The 21857-nt window shown below is 37.9% G+C and overlaps 2 protein-coding genes and 2 long non-coding RNA genes across 10 annotated transcripts in view; 2 read left to right on the plus strand and 2 right to left on the minus strand.

The window, feature by feature from the left end:
• The window catches only part of Prd1 (pleckstrin homology domain-containing protein pruning defect 1), a 282723-nt gene that overhangs the window by 175508 nt on the left and 85358 nt on the right, over positions 1-21857 (plus strand). The gene's annotated exons all lie outside the window — the stretch shown is intronic.
• Fas3 (fasciclin 3) overlaps positions 1-21857 on the minus strand; it is a 301339-nt gene that overhangs the window by 102399 nt on the left and 177083 nt on the right. The window lies entirely within an intron of this gene.
• The window catches only part of LOC145938777 (uncharacterized), a 431555-nt gene that overhangs the window by 71821 nt on the left and 337877 nt on the right, over positions 1-21857 (plus strand). The gene's annotated exons all lie outside the window — the stretch shown is intronic.
• Positions 7833-21857, minus strand: part of LOC145938778 (uncharacterized) — a 73726-nt gene continuing 59701 nt past the window's right edge. Inside the window, exon 5 of the long non-coding RNA XR_014425734.1 lies at positions 7833-8330. This is a non-coding gene — a long non-coding RNA (uncharacterized LOC145938778). The remainder of the gene's footprint in view (positions 8331-21857) is intronic.

Genomic DNA, 21857 nt, shown 5'->3' on the forward strand with positions numbered 1-21857 from the left:
ACAGCTTCTGTTTTTAATTCATTTGTGAGCGTCCGTTTTTTAACTTTAAACTCATCTATTCACAAAATGGTTAGTGCATCTAGCGTGATATTTTCAAACATGTCACGTTCAGTTTACCTTACACTGACTAATTGACGAACAATTGCTTCGCAGTTTGACAATCTGTCACGTTGTAATTTCAAAGCGTCATCGGTTTCCGTTTCGTCTCGAAATCCCTTCGAGTAAACCTACTTTTTACTCGTTGGTTAACGAGAGACAGCAATGAGACTTCCTTCGCAGAATCATTAATTTCGATGACGGTGGATTGGCGGAACGTAGGACGCGCGTCCTGACAGAACTGTCGGCTATCTGTGAGAGGAAGGAGGATAGAGGATTCGTTTCTCTCGCGGAGAAGCAAAGAGACTGGGCCGAAGGGGATGGGGCTGTCATTGATAGTTGTGATTAATGTGCGATGCGTCGCCAAGATAACTTGATTATGCGGGTGGATGGGGCTCCCTCCTTCCGGCACCATATCTCATAGCTTTTTCACCTTCTCTTTTCGTCGCTGCTGCTGCTTCGATGAACATTTTAATCTCTTTATCTTGCCCCTTCGTGTGCTCTTCGATTCAAATATAACCGCCGTCCATTTCTCAGTCAAGTAAGATGCAATAAAAATGTAAGCATTTTCACAGAATATTTGCATGAATCTTACTTTCGCGTCAATATTTCATCGGGTTTAGTAGAAATACTTGGATAAGGATGTTTTGTAATTTATATACGCGGAAAGGGAAATAAACATGAAGATTAATCCTTCCCGTTAAATATATTCGACAATAATGTGTGAATAAATGTTGAACTTAATTCAAATAAAGTTTCCCCAAATATTTTTAAAATGCTCGTAACGCAAAAACAGTTAATGAGAAATCTATATGCCCCGAGATTTGAAATATAAAAACGAACATATAAGTTTTTGATAAACTCATCTGCATTATTTTCGATAAATGAATTTGTGAGTGGCACCATTGGATAATACTTAGATCAATATTATTTAGATTATAAGATGTTACCAGAAATTAATTACTTAGCCCATATAAGACTAGTTGTAATATTTTCAAATAAAAAAAAAATCTGTATTATTTTCGAGAAAATTCTGAAATTTTATATTTTTCATTTATAAATAATCCGCGAAATTCTACTGGGACAATTTTATATTCCACTTGTATTGGAAATTATAAATAAGCATGAATTTTGAGTTAACCTGTAAAAAAATTCGGTAAACCTTCGGCAAATTTTAATGAAAGATCGAGAACAATAGCGCTTTCCTGACGGAATTCGGCAGATATCTCGCGCGTTTGCCATGGAATCCGATAAAGCGTAAACTATCTGAAAACATCGACGGCCTATTCGCAGTTCATGGGAAGGTTCTCGGCAGGATTCAACAGGAACAAACAATTCGAAGTGTATGAACAATGTGAAAAAGTTCTTGATCGATCCCGATTCGCGCGAGCGTAGAGGAGTATTAAATCAATTGTGGCGTGAATAAATTATTAAGGTTGTCGTCGAGTTGCGACTCCTTCGACGACTCCACCGTTTCCAGCCTACTCGAATGGTCATTAAACATGCCGCAGATTATCCTGGATTATAGCGAGCCTCCATTATCATCAGGCGCGTATTCTGACTAAGTCGTAAACCTCCGATCAGACCGCCGCAGAGATCTGACGATGACGCTCGTCCTACCTCCCGAAACGGATCGTCCAAGTCCTCTCTGTTTGGCTCTTCGTCTTATCGCGGGTAATAATGAATATCAAGGTTTGTGCAGCTGCAGAGCGGATAGGCGGTCGCTATTTAACTTACGAGCAGCAGTGTATTATTATCTGTCGTAATTGAGGTGACGATGAAAGCTTTCGATCATTTCCATTACGTATGGCAATATTTGTCCACCAAGTCGTTATATTAAAGTTAGCGTGAATATTGATGCAGAGCTATATGCGAGTTCTTAGAATAGCGAAGATCAATTCAAGCTAGAAGGTTTCCAACGAAATCGATTTAAACATTAATATTTTCTATTTAATATGAAATTAACTTTATCGTCCATTTATTTAAAAAATAATATTTTATATAAATATATTCCTAAAATAATTGTATAAATGTCTTTGATGTTTATTATGTATTAATGTCTATTATACTATACAGATTTGCGTTTGATAGTCACGTTGCTGTTAAATAGTGTAATGTGAACAAGCGAAACTAAGTCCGTTTCGGATTGATCTCTGCCTTCGCTTACGTAAATTGTTTAGCCACTTCGATGTTAGAGACGTTAGCCAGCAAACTGTCATACGGTCACGAACTTCCGAATCAGCGCAAAGTTTTGGGCAGCGACAGTTTCCGGGCAACGAGACGTTGTCCATCGACCAAAGTTTACCGAGGAATTTGAGTTTTATACTGACTGTATGCACCGGAATTCGAAGTTTCCGTCGTGTCTCTTATTCGATCCGTTTTGTCTGCAAACGTGAGCATGTCGAGACAAAACTGCTGTTGCTTTAAAAAACCAATTGCGTGTGCAGGAAATCTTCAGAGAAAGTCATGTACAAATTTTATTAATATCCCCAAATATTAAAAAAAAAGAGTAAGAATAAAATAAGTTTTTTATTTTTATTATAATTAATGTAAAAAGTCAAATCGTCCAATGTTAATTTTGGAGATAACAGAAATTTTATATTTTTCTCTTCAATAAATTTAATCGATTTAGCCATCAGTCAAGTTAATTATTTAATCTCAAGATATTATCAAACTTTTATAGAGAGCACGAAGAAAATTATTAATGAGCTTAAGCGATATCGAAGCGGAGAACAAATCAGGAGACATATGTCCTTAATTGCGCATAATTACTGCAAATGCCATGAAATAAGGGGCCTAGATATTCCACAACGAAACGTACGTGTGCGACGACGTTTTAAAATAATCCTGTTAGCCACACGCGAACACACGCTTAAACCTTCGCGAATGCAAGAACGTAGCGAATTACGATCGATTCGTATTATATGCAATTAACCGTAGCACGATTACGCGATAATTATATATCTCGCGCGATAATTAGGCTGCGTGTCACGTGCTGCGTCATCTAGACCGATAGCATAATAATTGCCGGAATTGTCTGTCTGATTTAAAGTTTCTCGGTTGTCTCCGGATCGTTGTTTATACCACGCGACCCTCGTACGTAACGTCGAGATTGTCGACGCGCTCTCTAATAAAGCTTAATTAATCTACCGTTCGTGATGTGATTCACGTTATATTTCTTTTATTTTCGACAAATTGCGGCGACATTAACGCGCATTTCGAAAATAGCCTAAATATCTCATCTCGAGGCGCAAAAATGAACGTCTCGCGCAACGAGAGCGGCGGCGAAGTAATTAAATTCGCGTCAATTACTGGTGTCTCCGGGATTCGACCCCCCCTTTTCGTGCGTAATTATTTGCACCCGAAGAGAGACAGACGACGACGACGACACCGCGACAGTTCCGTGCGCGAAACGCGCGTCTTGCACACGTGCGGAGAGCGAAATGGAAGCCGAAGACAGGAAAAAGGGCAGGTTGATAGGGAGAGCAAAACAAAAAAGAACTTGGCGAAAGGCAAAAGCGAAGATAATTAGAGTGACGGCGCGGTCGGTGGCGGAAACCATATTCCCGGCGATACTCGTTAAAACAACCGTTACGCGCTGATAGCGGCTATTAAGGGAACTTTGGGCTGTACGATTCAATTACTTCGGTGTATTTTAATTGCACCTACGTATCCGTTGCGCGGGAGAGTCGAGCCGCCATCATCCTCAAAGTCGACAACTGCAAAGAGAACGACGACGTAAATAAAGTCGAAACCTCGTAAACATCAAGAACGCTTCGCGTTGATATCGCGAATAGAAATTGCCTTATCGAGACGAGTAATTCGCTCGAGACGGCGACGATAAAACTCGATAATTATTAAGCGCGAAATTAGCGTCCATATCGGCGACGCCGTTTATTCTCTCTCGCGATGGATTCTAGCTACATAATTAGGTCACTTAATTAAGCAATTTGCTACTGAGGAAAACACGCGCGAGTTACGGAGTTGTCCTGTTGGCCGTTTCGCTTTTATCGACGACACGTCAATTTTTCCCGTTGATTTCCTCGCGAATATTGGAATTTATTTTCCTCTTTTCTCTTTTCCTGTTATTTTGCTTCATTGTTTCGTTCTCATTCTTCCTCTGTCTCTTTCTCACTCGCCTTCTTTTTTCTCGAGCTTTTTCTACCACCACGCTTTTGAGCGATAGCCCCCTCGTAATGAGAGCAATTTATTACATCAAAGGTCACCAGGGCAGGAGAACGAGGGGGAAGGGGGGGAGGAGTTTTCATTCTTCCGTCTCATTCCCCCACGAATTTAGAAAGGAGAGAAGAGTGTTCCCATAATGGAGAGAAATTAAATCGTCTACCCTCGAAAGTTGGAGGAGCCGCCTCGTTTAATACGGAGGTACTTCATTCGGACCAGGATAGCCTCGAGTTATCGCTTCATAAATCGGTGAATCGAGAAGGGATCCGCGTCCGCTAGCGATCTGCCCGGTGCTCCATGGGACGGTAAACTCGATGAGCGCCATGCTCGCGGCGAATCAGTCAAATCGGAAAGTAATTATAGATTTTAATTGAGATTATTGAACGTGTTATGTACGAAGTGAGCGCTGTCCGCGCGCTTATCCGCGAGCGAAATTTATTATTCAGCGCAGCTGACTTGTGACGTGCACCGCGGTGATACAGTTATTAGAACCATTGGTTTTCTATTTGAATAAATGTAATATCAAAGCGTACATGAGCATAAATATCCTCCAATGAGCGCCCGAGTGCCACAAATGTTTAATCCAATTTCTAATCCAGTCTCATTAAGGGTTTGTTCGTGTGTGTATGTATATATGTGTGTGCGTTTGTGTCTGATTTTCATTGTGTTGAATTAAAAATATTTGTTTTCATAATTAAAATAAACAGAAGTTAAGGAAATTTAATTATATCATCAATTATTAACATCATTCTATTATCACTTTCCGTTCATGCGGAAATGTTAGACGAGGTCATCGCATTTTTCATTGTATCAAGAGTCAAGTAATTATATATATAGACAACGAGGTTTATTACTAACAAAAAGATAAAATAAGAAATAAAGACAGAAGAGAAATCGCGCTACAATAAAAAATAATCCAATAACGTGGTGTAAGTTATTATTACTGCATATATTTGCTAGCGTTCTTACTCCGTTTCCAACATCTCGTTCTACAAACTGACGTACTCTAATCGTTTTCTGAAACAATAACCATCGTCTTCCGCGCGTGTTTCCTTTAGCGTTTGCCTAGCAATTAAGCCTGCTTCTCCGCGGTCCGTTTATGTCTTCGCACCATTCAAACGTATTGACACAATGTCCGTTTATAGTCAATTGAGAATTCGAGCTCGTGCAGAAATATGCATAAATATCAAATAAAAATAATCGAAACAGATTATTAGATCGATAGACATTTCTTTTCTCGGCATTTCAAATAATCGAGAGATAAAGAGAGAAAATAAACGCGAATAATTATCTAAAGTAATGAACGCGAAAATTTGAAAGCTCGCAATTAAATGCTGACTCGCATTAAATAGCCATTATGTGCGTATTTTGCGTTATCTGTATTATATCAAAATTACGATATCGATTATTGACCGCTTAATGTATTATTTTCATTTTATGTTTCATCATTCCGAATTAAATAGTAATAGAAATTTGACAACATCATAAGAATCAAAATGTCATTAATTATAATGTTAATGAATTGTTAATTCGCAAAATATAGAAATTTTATATTTGATAAAAATATTTCGATATGTAAACTTTCTCGAGATGCGTATTTATAATTACATATATAAGCATATATATTTTTTATACTTTATAAGTTAAATATAATGGTCGATCATGTAATTGTGATACATTTAATTATATAAGAGAGACAATGCGACAATATAAAAAAAATATAGGACAAAGAAAACGGCTCAATCTATATATTGGAGCTATCCTCAACGGCCGCCGTCTCTCTTAACTGTATGCGGATGGTCTAATTAGTTAGATCAACATGTAAATCTCAAGGATAAACGGAACCATCTCGAGGATGGCGCCCTCCGGCAGAGGTAGTTAATAAAACGGTCTTGCGACCCCCGAAATCCCGCAGCGTAACGATCGTATGTTTTGCGTTCGTGGGGGCTCGTTGGCGAGAGACCAAAAATCATGTTATTCCTGCTTCCCGTTTCATTAACCCCGAAGCGGAAGATACTTGGGCGGGATTCAGCCGCTCGGTCCGTTTATCTATCAGGATGTACGACGGCGATTAATTAAAAAAAAAAAAAAACATCGCGTAAAATTAATGTTAAACTCGTTCTTAGAATACCATTCACATTCGTTTCGAAAGCTTTTCCTCTCATCCCCATTTGCCATCTTCCTGCGTGTAATCTCTCTTTCCCTTCTCTCTCGAGTCATTTTATTCCTATTCCTTATTTCATTAACTTCTCTCCTCGGCGGCATCCGAGCACGAAAACTTAATAACCAGAGTACGCCGATGTTCGAACTTTGCGCTGATGTAATTAATATCTCGCTGCACTCGTAAATGATACACTTTCGAATTTAATTCCTATCTTGTTACGTTAAAACCCGGAATTGAATTACCGATTCCGTATAATGTTTTATAAAACATGACATGTTCTCTATATCGTAAATAAATAATTTTAACATATAATTTCGGAAATACTTTCTTTCTTCTTGAAACGATATCCAATTATTCGCGCGTTAAATAAATAAAAGTTCACATTTTATTACAAACATTAAATTCTGTTATCTCTAAATATACGAGACAAAGAAACGAGCTCTCTATACTATTTCAAGTCGGTAATTGACCTCCTTCGCGTACCTATAGCCGATCCATTATTTCCCGACGATTCAACGTTGAAGTTCCGTAATTTCGCTGATGAGATTGCGAGGTCGAACCTCGCCGTGGCGAAAAGGGCTCGGGGAGAGAGAGCAAAAAGGAGCCCCATGAATTGCTTTATTTAACTGGCGCCTGTCGAAGGTCATTATTTTATCGACGGCGACGACACGAATATCTCTATTCCCGTGAGCGTCTGAAGGGGGATAACCGAAACCGGCCGCCGAATGTGGAGAAAGGGTTGGATTGCAGGTGTATGTACGTTGTGTGGTCAGCATTACTCGCTCCGAGCACTGTCAGCACCTCCCCTAATCGCCGTTTTTGTCGCCGCACCCACCATTCCTCTTCCGTTCCCTTACACACAAGCCCGACTATACTCTCTTCGATACCTCGCATTCCTGTCTCTCGCTCCCTGCAATCGACGTTCTCGCTGTTTATACTCTCGACTATTCTCATCCCAATCCCGCATTTCTCGCCGCGTTATTTATTATTTCTTGCACGCGTTCCGATCTCCCTCTCTCTCTCTTTCTATCGTTAATCACGAGCTACGTTCTTTTTTCCCGGATAATCTGGCTGATTGAAAACATGACTACATCACTCGAGATTACGAATATGCGGAGCAAATGTAACTTCGACAATGGATTTTCAAATATGTAAGGAAGAAATCATTTTCTTCTTGCATTTTCTATATTTGTTTCTTTGATGGTTATCGTAATATATACATATTTAATAAAAAGTGGCAAGTGATAATTAAGAAAATTGAATGGCTGATTGAAAACATGACTACATCACTCCAGATTACGAATATGCGGAGCAAACGTAACTTCGACAATGGATTTTCAAATATGTAAGGAAGAAATCATTTTCTTCTTGCATTTCTATATTTGTTTCTCTGATGGTTATCGTAATATATACATATTTAATAAAAAGTGGCAAGTGATAATTAAGAAAATTGAATGGCTGATTGAAAACATGACTACATCACTCCAGATTACGAATATGCGGAGCAAACGTAACTTCGACAATGGATTTTGAAATATGTAAGGAAGGAATCATTTTCTTCTTGCATTTTCTATATTTGTTTCTCTGATGGTTATCGTAATATATACATATTTAATAAAAAGTGGCAAGTGATAATTAAGAAAATTGAATAAGAGTAAAATTAAATTAAAAGAAGATTATTCATTCTTTGATCGGTTACTTATCTCGAAATAAATTATGGAGTGACAATTATAGCGTGCAATTACGAATTACTTATTTAGCAACTCACGCAAATCATTCGAAATTTCACAAGGAAAGATGGAGGAACGAGCGTTGTGGGGAAAGCAGCCCAGCCTACATAATCCCGAGGGCCATCTTTCTCCGTTGCGGAAGGGAAGCGGAAGCTTACCTAAAACAGAAAGGATGACGAAATATTAATGACGCTCGTAAAGGTTAGTGGCGGCATCGTGTCGTGCCACTTGACCTTATAAATCTTCTGCTCCTCGGGTGACGCAATACAAGAGTTAACGTTGACGCGGTTTGCCACCGCTGAAATATTGAAACGGAGCGTCGCGGCAATTTGGCCGATGACTTGTACCGCGAATAATGCGCATGCATGTTTGATACTTGGTTTCTTTAAAACATAGAAAAATAACTCGAAAACATAATAGAATCTTAAGCTTATTTTAATTTTAATTTTATTTAGACAGTTGAGAGAAAGACTGGCAGTCTGAATTGAAATTAGCAACGTAAAATAAAGAACTTGACGAAGAGCTTTTTTTTATAAATATTAAGAAAATGTCATTCCGCGATAGTCATTTGCAATGAATAAGTATTGAGGGAAAATATCCAAAATTATGATTCGTCATTTTCGATGTTAACCGTGCGTTGTTCGGCTTAATAATTTTAGTGGCTTAATAACTGTCCTGGAGAAGAGAGGAAAGGAGATCAAGTGAAGAGTAAATATACTTCTCCAACAGTTCGAAACAACTTATGAAGTACCAATTAAGACCGTAATTATACATTTATGTACTTAAACAACGACTGACAACTTCATCGCGATTCTGCTCTGTTAACAAATTGTCGTCCTCACTCGTTATTCACGATGTTGGTTTTGCGTGAAAAGCTTATGCTTTAGTGATTTTCCGCTTCGAATGTCAAAGGTATTTGCAATGTGTAATTGATACACATAATTAACGCGAAATCGCAATAAATAACGGATAAACCGTTGCGCATTTCACTGACATCTCGAAAATCATAATCAAATATTACATCGTCATTAAATAATCCCAGTGTTCGTATTGGCAAAAAAAGAAATAATTTACACATTAGGAATATAACAGTTGATGCTATAATTAACAGTAATTAGCTCATGTTCTATTTTGGAACATTTGTTTTCTGATTGTATATATATCAGATTATAAATTTATAAATTATTATAAAATCGATAAAGTATATAATTGACGATTTAATATCACACGTGGACTTTGACATATGATACGAGTAAATATATCGACAAGAGATAAGATTCTCGGCGACAAGATGTAGGAACTGAGAATCGAATAACAATCGCGAATTAGAACGAGGGTCAGGAAAACGACGCTGGCATAACTTGGAGAGTTGCGATGCAAATCTTACGCGAAGAGTCAGCCAACTCTGCGAAATTGAAGCAACCCTCCGGCGATTTCTCCATCGTATCGTCTGCAAGAATTGCAAATTCGCGCAAAAACGACGAAAGGAGATGAATTCGTTGGGCTCGTCTCGTCGACGATTGCTGGATACTTTAGAGCTTTCGACTAAGATCGAAATAAAAAATCTCGCAAAGACTAATATAATTTTCATCGGTTTCACGCGGGGAAAATTACGGTACGCAATTGCGTGAAAAAAAAGGTTTAATTAAAGTATAATGCATGCGAATAAATAATTATAATAAAGCGTTATTCTTCATATAATTTCACGGGAACGTTTTAATTGAATTTTAATTTGTTCATCATAAAGATGTTTAATTTTAAAAATTGAAAAATTGTCAAAGGAGAGTAACGATTCTCTCGTCAAAGAGAAAGCACAAATTTCAAGTTCGTTGAAAAGTCTGCCCGTTAATTTGGAGCCGATGGAGAAGCGAGAGATTTTAGCGGATCTGTCAGCTAGGCGAAACCATTTTCATGTTATGGTGGGCAAACATAGAGAGAAGAGAGGGCCCGATACTCCAGTAGCTATACTTTCCGCCTCGTTATTAACGCAGCACGCCTTTAGTTTTTCAACGCGGTGAAAAGCCCTCTCGGGTTTCCACTCCTGCCATCGTTTCAAGAGTCGAGCGAGCGCCGGATGTTTTCGGCTCTCGAAAGACGAGCGAGTATAGCAGTGATAGTTTGATGGTGTTGGTGCGCCGTCATCGGAGCTGCGGATCGGAGGGACGTAGACGTAAAAGGGGGGTGCAGAGAGAAAGAGAGCCCAGATCCACTTGAACCATTTCCACTTCGGTTCTCTACTTCGCAGCCCGGCAGGCTGCCAATTGCGAAAGAGCGCGAGAAAAATCGGGAAACAGAAGTGGAAACCGCGATAGGAAAGTTGTGCGGGAACGAGACTTAAGAGACAGATGGATAATATAAATAATTGCGACTTTGTAATTTCGAGGATTCTATTTTTTTCTTTCTTTATTTTCAGGTCTCATTAACAGAAATGCGCGAATACTTGTAATGTGAATCGAATCACGTTTGAGTTCTCTTTTCGAAAATGAATTAAATTGTTCTAATGGGTATCAGCGTCAAATTATAATTATATTATTATTATTATTATACTTGATATCTCTTTCTCTCATCATTTACATTCATTATTGATTATTACTATTCATTTAATGATGGATTCTGTAATGAATTCTCTCTTTAAATTTCTTTTCATATTATGTTCGATCACACATTGACTTGTACTACTGAAACTATCAAGGAAGAAGCCTTACATATAGAGCTTCCTAACAATCTTGCGGACACATATACGAACTTTTTTCAACATGTGACAGAAAAACTGTCCTGGAAAATCTTTACCATTGATATCCGTATTATTTTGACTTTCGTATCGAAATAATCTCGTATTTCTCTCACACAGCACGACACGCGAAATTACGTCGTACATCAAAGGGTCCAAGAGAGAGAGAGGATTCACGTACCTGGTAATCCGAGGATCAAGGTGGCTCGAACGAAATTACACGAGCCCATAAATCTCAACGTATAATGCGACGAAATAATAATGGAAACTTTCAACAATAAGGCGACCCGGGAGGACAATCGTATTGAAAACAGTGAGGGCGGCCGCGCACAATGGGCGGCCGTCTTACGCGCGAACATCAGCCGAATTATTATTGGCCCCGTTAGTCGCGTATTCACGGTCGATGGTCGGTCACTTGGTACGGTCAATAGTTCCGCCACGTTGTTGTTTAGTGCCTTATTTCGTGGTTGAACGCGCGGTGTCAAAGGGTCCACCCTCTTCCACCCCTTACTCTCACGCCGCAAAACTTTCGGCGACGACTTGCTTCTTAACGAGGCGTTTGTAACGTTCCCGAGAAGAAATATTGCGATTTTAATCACAGCCAACGCGAATAATAATACTTGAAAGAACGGCCGAAGTTTGCTCGTATAAATTGAGCTGAGCATCTTCGATCGTTTATCGCGACGTTTTAATAAAACTCCTCTTGTTCTTTTCCGATTGGATATTTCTTTCAATATTTTCCGCTTCGAAATATTCTATGTCTCTTCAACGAGCTGCACCGGAATATCATTCATGATCCTGTACATTTTATTACGAAATTGCTCGATTACAACAGTCGAGCAAGATTAAAGAAATTAAAAGCGTATCAAAGATGTTACAAATTTTTTATTTTGATAACAACTTATCATTTTAATATTTTAAAGCTGCTATAAATAACGAAATACTTATAATTATCTTTTCGTTATTTTTGCCAAGAAAAGATTGATTTTAAGTCGATCAAATAATTAATAAATAAAATTTATTCGCTGAAAATTTTACATCTCGAGAAATGCGATTTAATTTACATATGTGTTTCCATTAACGTCGCCTGATTTTATCCGCGATACTAAACTTATTGTTATCACTAGTCGTTACGATGATAATGATTTCCCTTGCCGCGCTCTAGACATAACGACGACTTCACTCGTATTCATCTAGAGTCTTTCTCATAAAAGAACGAAGGTAATATTTCGCATCATATAATGGTTGCTTTGGTGTGCGCACACTCTGACTTCATTCCCATGATCCAATTATTATTTACTTTCTGCCCGTTCTCTATTCGCTTGGCGCGAGTAAAAATGAATGAAATTCAATGGGAGTATTATTCAAGACTCGCGCACAATGAAAGAATATCAATTCTTTCGTTTGTCCACTGCAACGAGTCTTTCGCCTTGTCTTGAACAATACTATAGACGAGGGGCAATTCAATGCAGATTCGGGCGAATTGCTTCCGGTGCAGTCCATTGGAATGGCGCATTTCTGCAAGAGTTCCTTCGTCAGCTAGCGGATTTATTCGAAAATCGTGGACTATCGTTGAACTTCTTTCGAGCGATTTGAGGAGAGAGAGAAAAAGAAAAAAATTTCACCCGGTAACGTGGTTTTTAAATTTGCATAATAATGAAACCGACGGTGTGTCCAAGAAATTTCTGACAAGAATTTTCTATAAATTTCTCAGAATGTGACTGTCGAAGCGTTTTAGATCAATTATACGATCGGTTAAAATATAAATTTAAAATTAAAACATATTTAATAAAAATATAACGTATATACGTGCACTGATACATTCGCAATATTATTTAAGGTAATGAGAAGTTTTAGTCAGAGATTAATTAAATTCATATGCATATAAGTGATTTAATAGATTTCAATGGATCACTAACCAATTTAAATGAAAATGATAGACGTGCATAGCTTATTCTGTCTTTTTCTATTTGTATCTGTGCAATTTCCATTTCTCGATTAATCTTTCTACATTTCATTGCTGCAAACATTTTTCATATTCTGCCTCACTTTGCATGATTGACATCTTGATATCTCGACTGCAGTTGCACTTGTTGCTCGTTTCGATTTGATCTACTCCCATCTCACGTTCATATTGTGCATCACATTATATAATTCAGAGACGAACATTAATGAATATTCTATTTTTGTATCCAAATCTCTCTCTCTCGCACACATACACACAAAACACACACTCGCGCGTACTAAATCATATATCGCTAAAAATCAGTATCTTTATTTATATCAATCCAATTCCATATCCAATAGCTTTTATGATATTCTTTGAAATTTTTGTTTCATATTAAATAAAAGCCCTTTATTTATAAAGATAAATTAAATATTGATTTAATCATATAAATCTACATATATTTTTCAAAAAGCAGTCGTTTCAACAAAGTTAAAGTATGAGCAAATTTCATCACTCTAATATGAAAATATAAAACGTTATCACAAGTGTATCATAACATCCTTATATGCGATATGCGTGTGCATATATCGGCTCCAATGTACTCTCCTGAAAGTTATCCCACTTGTCATCGCTTTTTACTGCCTATCTCAAATTCGACACGCTCATTCCCCTATCCAGTTCGAACGGATACATCGTTTTTCACGCGACTTTATGTATTCCCGCAGGGATACCGGGAAAAAAAAAACTATATCAGTCGTGTATTCTGCCGAAAGTCCTGCTTCCTTCCGCCTCTCTCTCTCGTCTTTTCTGTCATTCCGTCCCATCGCCGCTTCCGTCAAAGTTTCGCGGTAAGGTGAGGGGCGACGAACGACGACGACCATGAATTCCGAGAGGCGATGAGGATAGGTGTCGTACCTCCGCATATTGGCAGACGTTTTCCAACTTTACGCCAATATGACCAGGTGCCGCGCCAGTCATTTTGCGCTTATTTGCATCCCGTCGCGTCGCGACGTTATACGTACGTAAGGTAGATAGGTACACACGCCGCCTCAAGACGAAATACCGCGATGGAAACTCGGCCGAAGTGCAAAAAGCGGCCGCGAATCATTTCGGTCGTCGCGCCCGATTTTCGGCCTCGGTTTTCCCCTCGCCGTCCCATCAGTGGCGAATACGTTTTCGACCGTGATATTTTCGAAACTGCAGATCGCGAGCGCGGAATTTATAAATTAAATTCCTCGATATTTCTCGACTCCTGCGAATGTGTCAAAATTGTTGCAAAAAAAAGTATCGGTCGTGCGTAAAAAATTATTTTTTCCTGGACAAAATTTTACCATTCTACCGAAATTGAAAATACACATAGCGACAGAAATATCTACAGAATGTTAACATACACTTCTCTCCTTGGATTTATAAGAATTTTCTTAGGCAGCTAGATAGCAGATAAGTTTAAAAAAAAATCCAACAAGTAATTTCTAATCTGTATAATAATCTGTAGGATTTTTTACCGCGTATACAACTGTAATCGCCGAATAAACAGAAATCAAGGGATTTATGTAACATATAAGGTACATATATATTCCGCGTTCTTTATATTTACACTCTTCAGTACTCTAAAACTCGCACTGCCATCAGTATGCGAATTAAAAAAAGATTGAAAAAAATAATGTAGTCAATCGATCTGCTCGATACTCAAATGACACCGATGCTTAAACTGCATCGAACAACGTAGACCGTGCATAAGCGCAAGAAAGAGAGTTCAAGAGAAGCGGAGGAAGGAATAAACGTTGATAATGCGCGTGGCAACGATAAAAAAAATATGTAGTCTGACGCTTGTTTGTCAGAGGGAAATCTGTATTGGTATCGCTGAAACGACAGCGGTAAAAAGAGGGCGAGTGCCTTCTGTAAACGGCCGGGGGATGCGGAAAAGTAGTATAGATGGTGTGTTGCACGCGGCGGAAAATTGAAAGTGTGAGTCTCGCGGGGAGGAAGTTTCATTAACAGCAAAGGGTGTCGTCGCAAACGTGAGGCTTGCCAACTTTTAAATTACGTTGCGGCGGGAAAGTATAGTAGCGTTAGAAACTGGCGCCGTTTGCACGAGCTTTCTTCCACTCTTCTCCTCTCATTTCTCCTCGCATTTACTTGGTCGCGGTTTTCCCCGTCTTTTTCCAGTTTCGGTATCGTCTTCGTCGCGTTTTTTTTTTGTTTTTTCCCGGAATCGTAAATTTGCTCGAACAGTAAAACGGAAACGGTGCGAAAACGACTCGTTCGAGTATCGATCTCGGTTTTTTTGTTTCTCGAACAGCGATTCATCATGGAACGCTATATTTGACGACGGTTTCGATGGTTTTTAAATTTCTAATATCGATTCCCTTCTCTTTTTTTTATAGATTGATAATGCATTCTCTTTGCTCTCTCCACGTGTGCCATTAACATTTTAATTATATGTATGAAACGTATTTCTTGTCGCGTTTTAGAGGTATACATTTTTTACGGGATGGTATACACTAGCGGCAAAATTCAATTATTGTTCTTAATTTAATGGCGATTGAATCGTTCCCTAGTTTTACAAAGGAGCGGTATCTGTACACTTATATTAGAATTCATAAGCTAATTACATAACAAATGCGTGGCGAAGGTCAATTGGAGAATATCATGCATTGCACTAATACACATAATGCATTTTTTCCATCTTTGCATGGTCATATCAAATTTAGATATAATTATGTTAAAAGGTAAATTTAATTACGTATTTCTTGTAGCGCACATATAAGAATTATTCATATGAAGTGTATAATTTCATTCAACAAAACTCTACTTTGCTAAATATACTAGATAAATTTGCTGCACCTATTTTTGTGCGCCTGGCTCTCTTATTAGCATTTCCTACCTAAAAAAATGTACTTTGTACAATTTGTTATCTACGAGTAATAAAATAATGTAAGATTATTGAGACATAAATTTAAAACACTGCGTGTGCGTGTTTAATATAAAAGAATATATTATTCTTGAAAAATGCATTCAAAAATTTCCGCTGTGCTGCAGAATATTTTAATCATTTAAATGCAATTAATCATAAAATAATTTAATAATTTTTTCTTTCGTTTACAATAATCTAAATAAAATTCAAATTAATTCATTTATCAAATAGAACGACAGGAAATTGCAGACAAGAACGATCGAGTAGCTTGACTATTTATCGTCACAATTCGTCACGCACTGGCTCGTGAGAAATCGAAGGTTACACCCACCGAAGAAGGATCGTTCTTTTACTTTTCTTACTGTCGTCGCCATCGGACTTCTCACGCTATGGATAATGCGTTTGCGACTATCAACGATCGTCGTAGCTTCGAGAATAAAAATGTCATTAAAGATAACGATACCGAAATCGTCACCTGAGACCGAATATTTTCAAAGGGCTTAATCTTTGTTGTCCGATAAATTGCGGAAAATTCGACGGGCGAAATTTTAAAAATTCAGATGAAATTCACTGAAGCAGGGGAGGATCCGTAAGCGAATAATTGTTTACAACTTCGCACGTATATTTCGCGAATAATTTACCGCAAACGTTATTCTCGCGAGGGCCGTTGGATCCCTTCGGGATCGTCGGACTTCGGTGTTCTTTGCACCCTGGAATCGAAACGTACATCGAATGAACAAACGAACGGTTCATTCGCAGGGCTCTTTCTCACTCTCTCTCTTTTTTAGAAAATAATTTTCCGCGTGGCATAACACGACGTTACATACCGCCGTACTTTGAGCGTTGCGTCTCCGCGCGTGTATATTCGTAACTTTCCTACCGAATAAGCCCGGAGAGGTACTCCCGGGACGAAACACATAACTCGCCCGTGTATGTATATACGCGAGTTTCCCCGGAGTGGTCATAAAATTGCATATTCATATTACACGACTACCGTTTCGAGCGCAGTAATGAAATAGCATGAGCAAGACATCTCAAATAAGGTTAAGTGTCGACAGAGTTTGGAAATTTTCGGTTTTCATATATATATGTATATAAAAAGAGACCCCATCAGACGAGAGGTCACACGGACGTCAAAGGTTCGTTTGGCTATCAAAAAATGTCAACGACTCGCCTGCTGGTTCTCTTCGTCGCGTATAGTTGCTTTATATAAATTCATATCACGCACCGACATCAAATTTATATTCAGTAATGAATCAAATATAATTGTTCCATAAATAAAGTTTATTACGGGGAATAAGCGTGGGGAATATTTTAGAGTTTTATACCCTATATAAAGATTAAAAGAGAGGTAAAGAGTATATTCGAGTAAAACAAAAGAGATATAGCGGGATAGAAAAGCATAATAAAGAAGAAAGTTCATTTCATTTGCATTTAAATGTAGTTGCGAAAGCATACTTTTGACGCTTTAAGTGCGGAATGGTACTGACATCGAAGCATTTAAATGGCTAAAGAGCCGGTTATGATATCATTACCATCGTACAAACTGTAAACTTTGTGATTTCTTCGTGATAAAACTTATCGCATTACACCGATGAGATCTTTTCACCATTCGACATGTTATATGCAAAACTTTGACATTAATATTGCACTATTAATGCGGCATTATAATACTACTAACTATTAGCCTCCACAAAGGATTTCCAGATTTAATTAAGTAATGCGGTAGCTTCCGGCTTTAAAAAAATATATTTAATTTTTTATGTTTAGAAGTTGCTATAAGTATACTTAGTTTATCTTTCTATGCATCGAAAAGATATATTTTCAATTAATTAATTAATTCGAAACGCGTTTATTTAATACGTTAATGAGTTTTTAGAAAAGATTTCACCAATAAAATTCTACTTTTTCCCCAATTTGTTCCGTACAGAATAGACGATTCTTTCATAGTGAGCTCTTATACGAGCTGCTACACGCGTCTGTATAAAGACCCAAAGAGGAAAGAAACGCGAGAGTGTTCAACATTTCTATATGTGTTCCCGATACGATTCGCGAGAAGTAGTAGCGCATTTGTTGCAATCGAGCTCGCGCAGTCCGCAGGTGTTTCATCGATAAATCTGATTCGTTCGGCACACAAATAGAACATTTAGACGTCGGCTCGTCCTGCATTCTAACGACTCGATCTACGGAGTGGCCGCATAGATTGCAATACTGTTACACACTCGCTCCGACTTTCCATTAGTGACTTTCTAATGCGTCGAATGAGCTGTCCGTATGACTAATGAAATAACACTAACGCGCATATATCATCGGTGTGTGAACAATTTTCTGTAATATTTGCCTTAAAAACACGTAAAACCAATTAGTAATATACCTTGAAAGATTAGTATTATTTGATATAAAATTTGTTTTAACTTTTGCATTCGATTCTAGATTATAGGATTTTTTGAAAATCGTTTTCTTTTCTCCTAGTAAAAAATTTCCTTTCGTCTTTCATCAGAGAAAATCGTGACGCTCTCTCTTCGTGTAGCTATTTTATTGACGTTATAAAAGATGCGCATTTCTCCAGAAGAAAAGGGAGCTTCTCTGTCACTCCGTTATTCGATACACAGAATTCGATTAAGAGGGCGTATTTCCATTACAAGGTGCGCGATCCCCCGTCATTGTAGTTTCACCGTCGCGCGCGTACAAAGCAGGTAGTCGATGCTAGATCCGACATACGTCAAAATGTTCGCCGCGACGTAACACAATAGCGGTTATTGAGCCGGCATAATTACCGAGCGAGGCGAGGCCGAGTTACGTGAACGGTGCGTGTGTGCATGCGTTTCCGTAACGAGAGCGGCAAGGTTCTCCTTCCGTGTCGCGAAACTCGCTCCTACGCGCGCGAACCACCCCCGTGGCAGGCTCTCACGTATCCGGCGAAACAATTGAGCGAGGGGTAGAGAGGAGGAAGGACGGAGGGACGAGGATCATGCGTGACGTCGTGCGTAAACATCCATTATACGAGAGCCTCCGTATAGCGCCGCCGATGCCAAACGCAACGACCGGAAGGTACGTCCCCAGAGACCCCGATCATTATTTCCTGACGCGCTCCGTCGAATACCAACGAAAAAGCTGCCGACGACGATGTTGGCCGTGGGAGAACCTCGCTAAGGAAAGAAGCCAAGGGCTGTCACCGTGTCGTTTAATTCTTAACCCGTTAGCGAGAGCGTGTCACTCTTTGAGCTTTCATTCTTTCGATGCTTTCTTTCGTTGTATTTTTATAAAATTATAAATTTTTTTAAAATGTGGTTCTATCTATTAATTATATATTATATCCCATTATATTCAACAAGATACATGTTCTGTCTCTCCTTGATGTAAATTAGACATTTCCGTGTATGTGATCAGACGTATAGAATATCCGAGAGAGCTTACGTCTACTACGATTATCTGCGAAAGGGTTAAAGGCTGTATCTATAGCCGCGTTTCTGATAGGAAGCTAGCAATAGCGTATGGCTCGATAGATCTGATCGCGAGAAAATGATCCGGAGGATTAATTCGATACTCTCACAAGCCATATTCGCATGACGAATAATCACAGAGATTAGAATTACATATTGAAATGCCTTTGAAATAATTGTATTCTCCGATACAATTATATACTACTTGTTCTTATTAAACTATAATATTATACTAAATTATTATGTTTATTATATATTAATCAACATGTTCTCTTTTATGCATTTCTCCATAATTTATTAATTCTTTCGATTCTAAAGAATTTAATGTATATATCATTTTTAAACTTACAGAAATAAAAATATTAATAAATTAAAGAAAGAGGGCCTAAAACGTTGAGCCTAGTTGATTGATATGTGTTTTCCTCAAGTAGTTTCCCACAATTTTAACATATCAACTCAAATAAACGTAAGCTTATAATGTTAAGCAATTTTGCAAATCATTGTGAAAATCAAGTGGCGTGCTGACACCAAAAACTAATAATATTCCATTGTCATGATCATGAATATCGTGAAATTTCACGTCACATGCAAATGGGCCTTTAGAGCTCCGTTTCGTGAAACATGCGCGCTAAGTGACCGCCTCGATCGATTCCCTCATGAAGATAGCTTGGCAACCTTTAGCCCTTTTGTACTCGACAGACCTCTATAGTGAGCCAGCGATTAACCTTTAGAAAGATAGCGTAGAGAGCCGATCTAACCCCGCTAAGTCTTATACATATATCCGTATATGCTACTATCATACATGTGCTGTCAACGCAATAGGATTTAAATTCAAAAGATATTTTTAAAAACATTTTTAAGATGCTTCTTTTTTTCTTTCTCTTTCAGTTTTGTTACTAACAAAAAATATAATTAAAATTATGCATATTGAAAGTTTTATAACTTGAAATTTTTTACGATAACATAAATTTTATAGTCGATTTATAAACGCATTATATCTAATTTATTATCAATTAATTATTTAAGAGTATTTACAGTTTAAAATTTTAAAGAAATTTCGAAATACTTAAAATATATACATACCTATATATAATTTATTATAATTAATTTGATAGTTTTTCACGTAAAGCATTTCATTTAAAATATTAACAGAATAAATCTTCGCCGTACTCAACGCGATAAAATATTGCATAAATGATGCAAATAAGTTAACGAAAGGATATTTTTATATCGTAAAATTCGTTCGTTAAAATTTAATGAGAGCCAGTGATGCGCATTCACGCGCGAAAAATGCAGAAAGTTGTGATGCTGCTTTGAATGGGATGCTAGGTACTTTGGAAGATGCTTAAACCCAGTTTCCGTTATGCGAGGAAGCTTTCTAAGAACGTTTCTAAGAACGTTGGCAGGAACGAAATTACGGCTGGAATGCATTTGTGGCATATTTTTGACAGGAAGAGGCACGTTTGAAAGGGTCGAAAGATCGCTGCGGCTTCCCACTTTAATCTAAATAACATGTTGAATTGCCATGTTGAAAAGCCGTTGTTTGCCGTTAAAAAAAAATATATAAGAATATACAAAATACTTTTCAATTTATAATGAGCAGTACATTTAACATTTTTTTCAGGAGAGAATAATAGCTGTGTGTGTAACTTTTACCAATTTCCGCGATTGTATTCATGACATTCACGTGTACCGTCATCCTCCTCTATTACGCAGCAATGTGTAATGCATGCGTAATGTTTCTTCGCAATTAAATGTATCTCCGAGAAAGCGTGTCTCCTGTTACGCCCCGGTTGCGCAGCTAAATATTTTGTCGAATGAATAAGTGATTTTCCCTCGACCACAAAACGCTAATTTATATTCCCTTACTGAGAGATATGCACTTTAGTGCCGTTTAATTACATTAAAAGGCACATTTGCGTCTTTCGCTAGTGAAATAGCACGGTAAATATTAACTCAATTTCCTTCGAATTTAATGTCGTTTGTCCCTATAGTTAGCACGTTGCCACGCCTCTCCAAAGAGAGTTTCTATTTTCCTAACAAAAAAATAATATATTTGACGCGACTGAATTTCTTATTTATTAACTATTGATTTTAGCTTAATTAATTAAATTTTTTTGTAATCTTAACGTCAAGTTTTTAAATTTTTTGTAATTTTTGTTGCGCTAATAAAACGGTAAATATTAACTCAATTTCCTATAAAATTAATATCGCTCGTTTATTTAGTTGTCAAATATTTCAGTCTCTAGTTTTCCGATACTAAAAAAAAAAACTTTACGACCCAATCTTTCTTAATTACTAATATCAATCTCGGCTTAATTAATCGATCCCTGTAAGTTACTGCTACCAGAAATTTTACGTTCGCTACGGTTAGACAAACAATTTCGCGGACGTTGCTTATTCATGCAAATGCAAGGCGGACCCTTACACCGGCAAAGTGGCAGCTTGCTCCGACAATGCTAATGCATGCAACCAGTTGTGTTTCGCGAAGTGTTTCTCTGCCTAGCCTCTCTTCGTCCTAGAGTTGTTTTGGCGGCTGCAGGTTTTCCCTCGTGCATCGTTGTGATTTAAATTGCGCGACGTATATTTCTTGTCTGGCTATCAGAACTGGCAGAAGGTTCCTCAGAGCAACGTTTTCACAGAGCG

The sequence above is a fragment of the Prenolepis imparis genome, unplaced genomic scaffold (assembly GCF_030444845.1).
Source record: "Prenolepis imparis isolate NDT839.2.m4 unplaced genomic scaffold, iyPreImpa1.0 SCAF_7, whole genome shotgun sequence".
Lineage (NCBI taxonomy): Eukaryota > Metazoa > Arthropoda > Insecta > Hymenoptera > Formicidae > Prenolepis > Prenolepis imparis.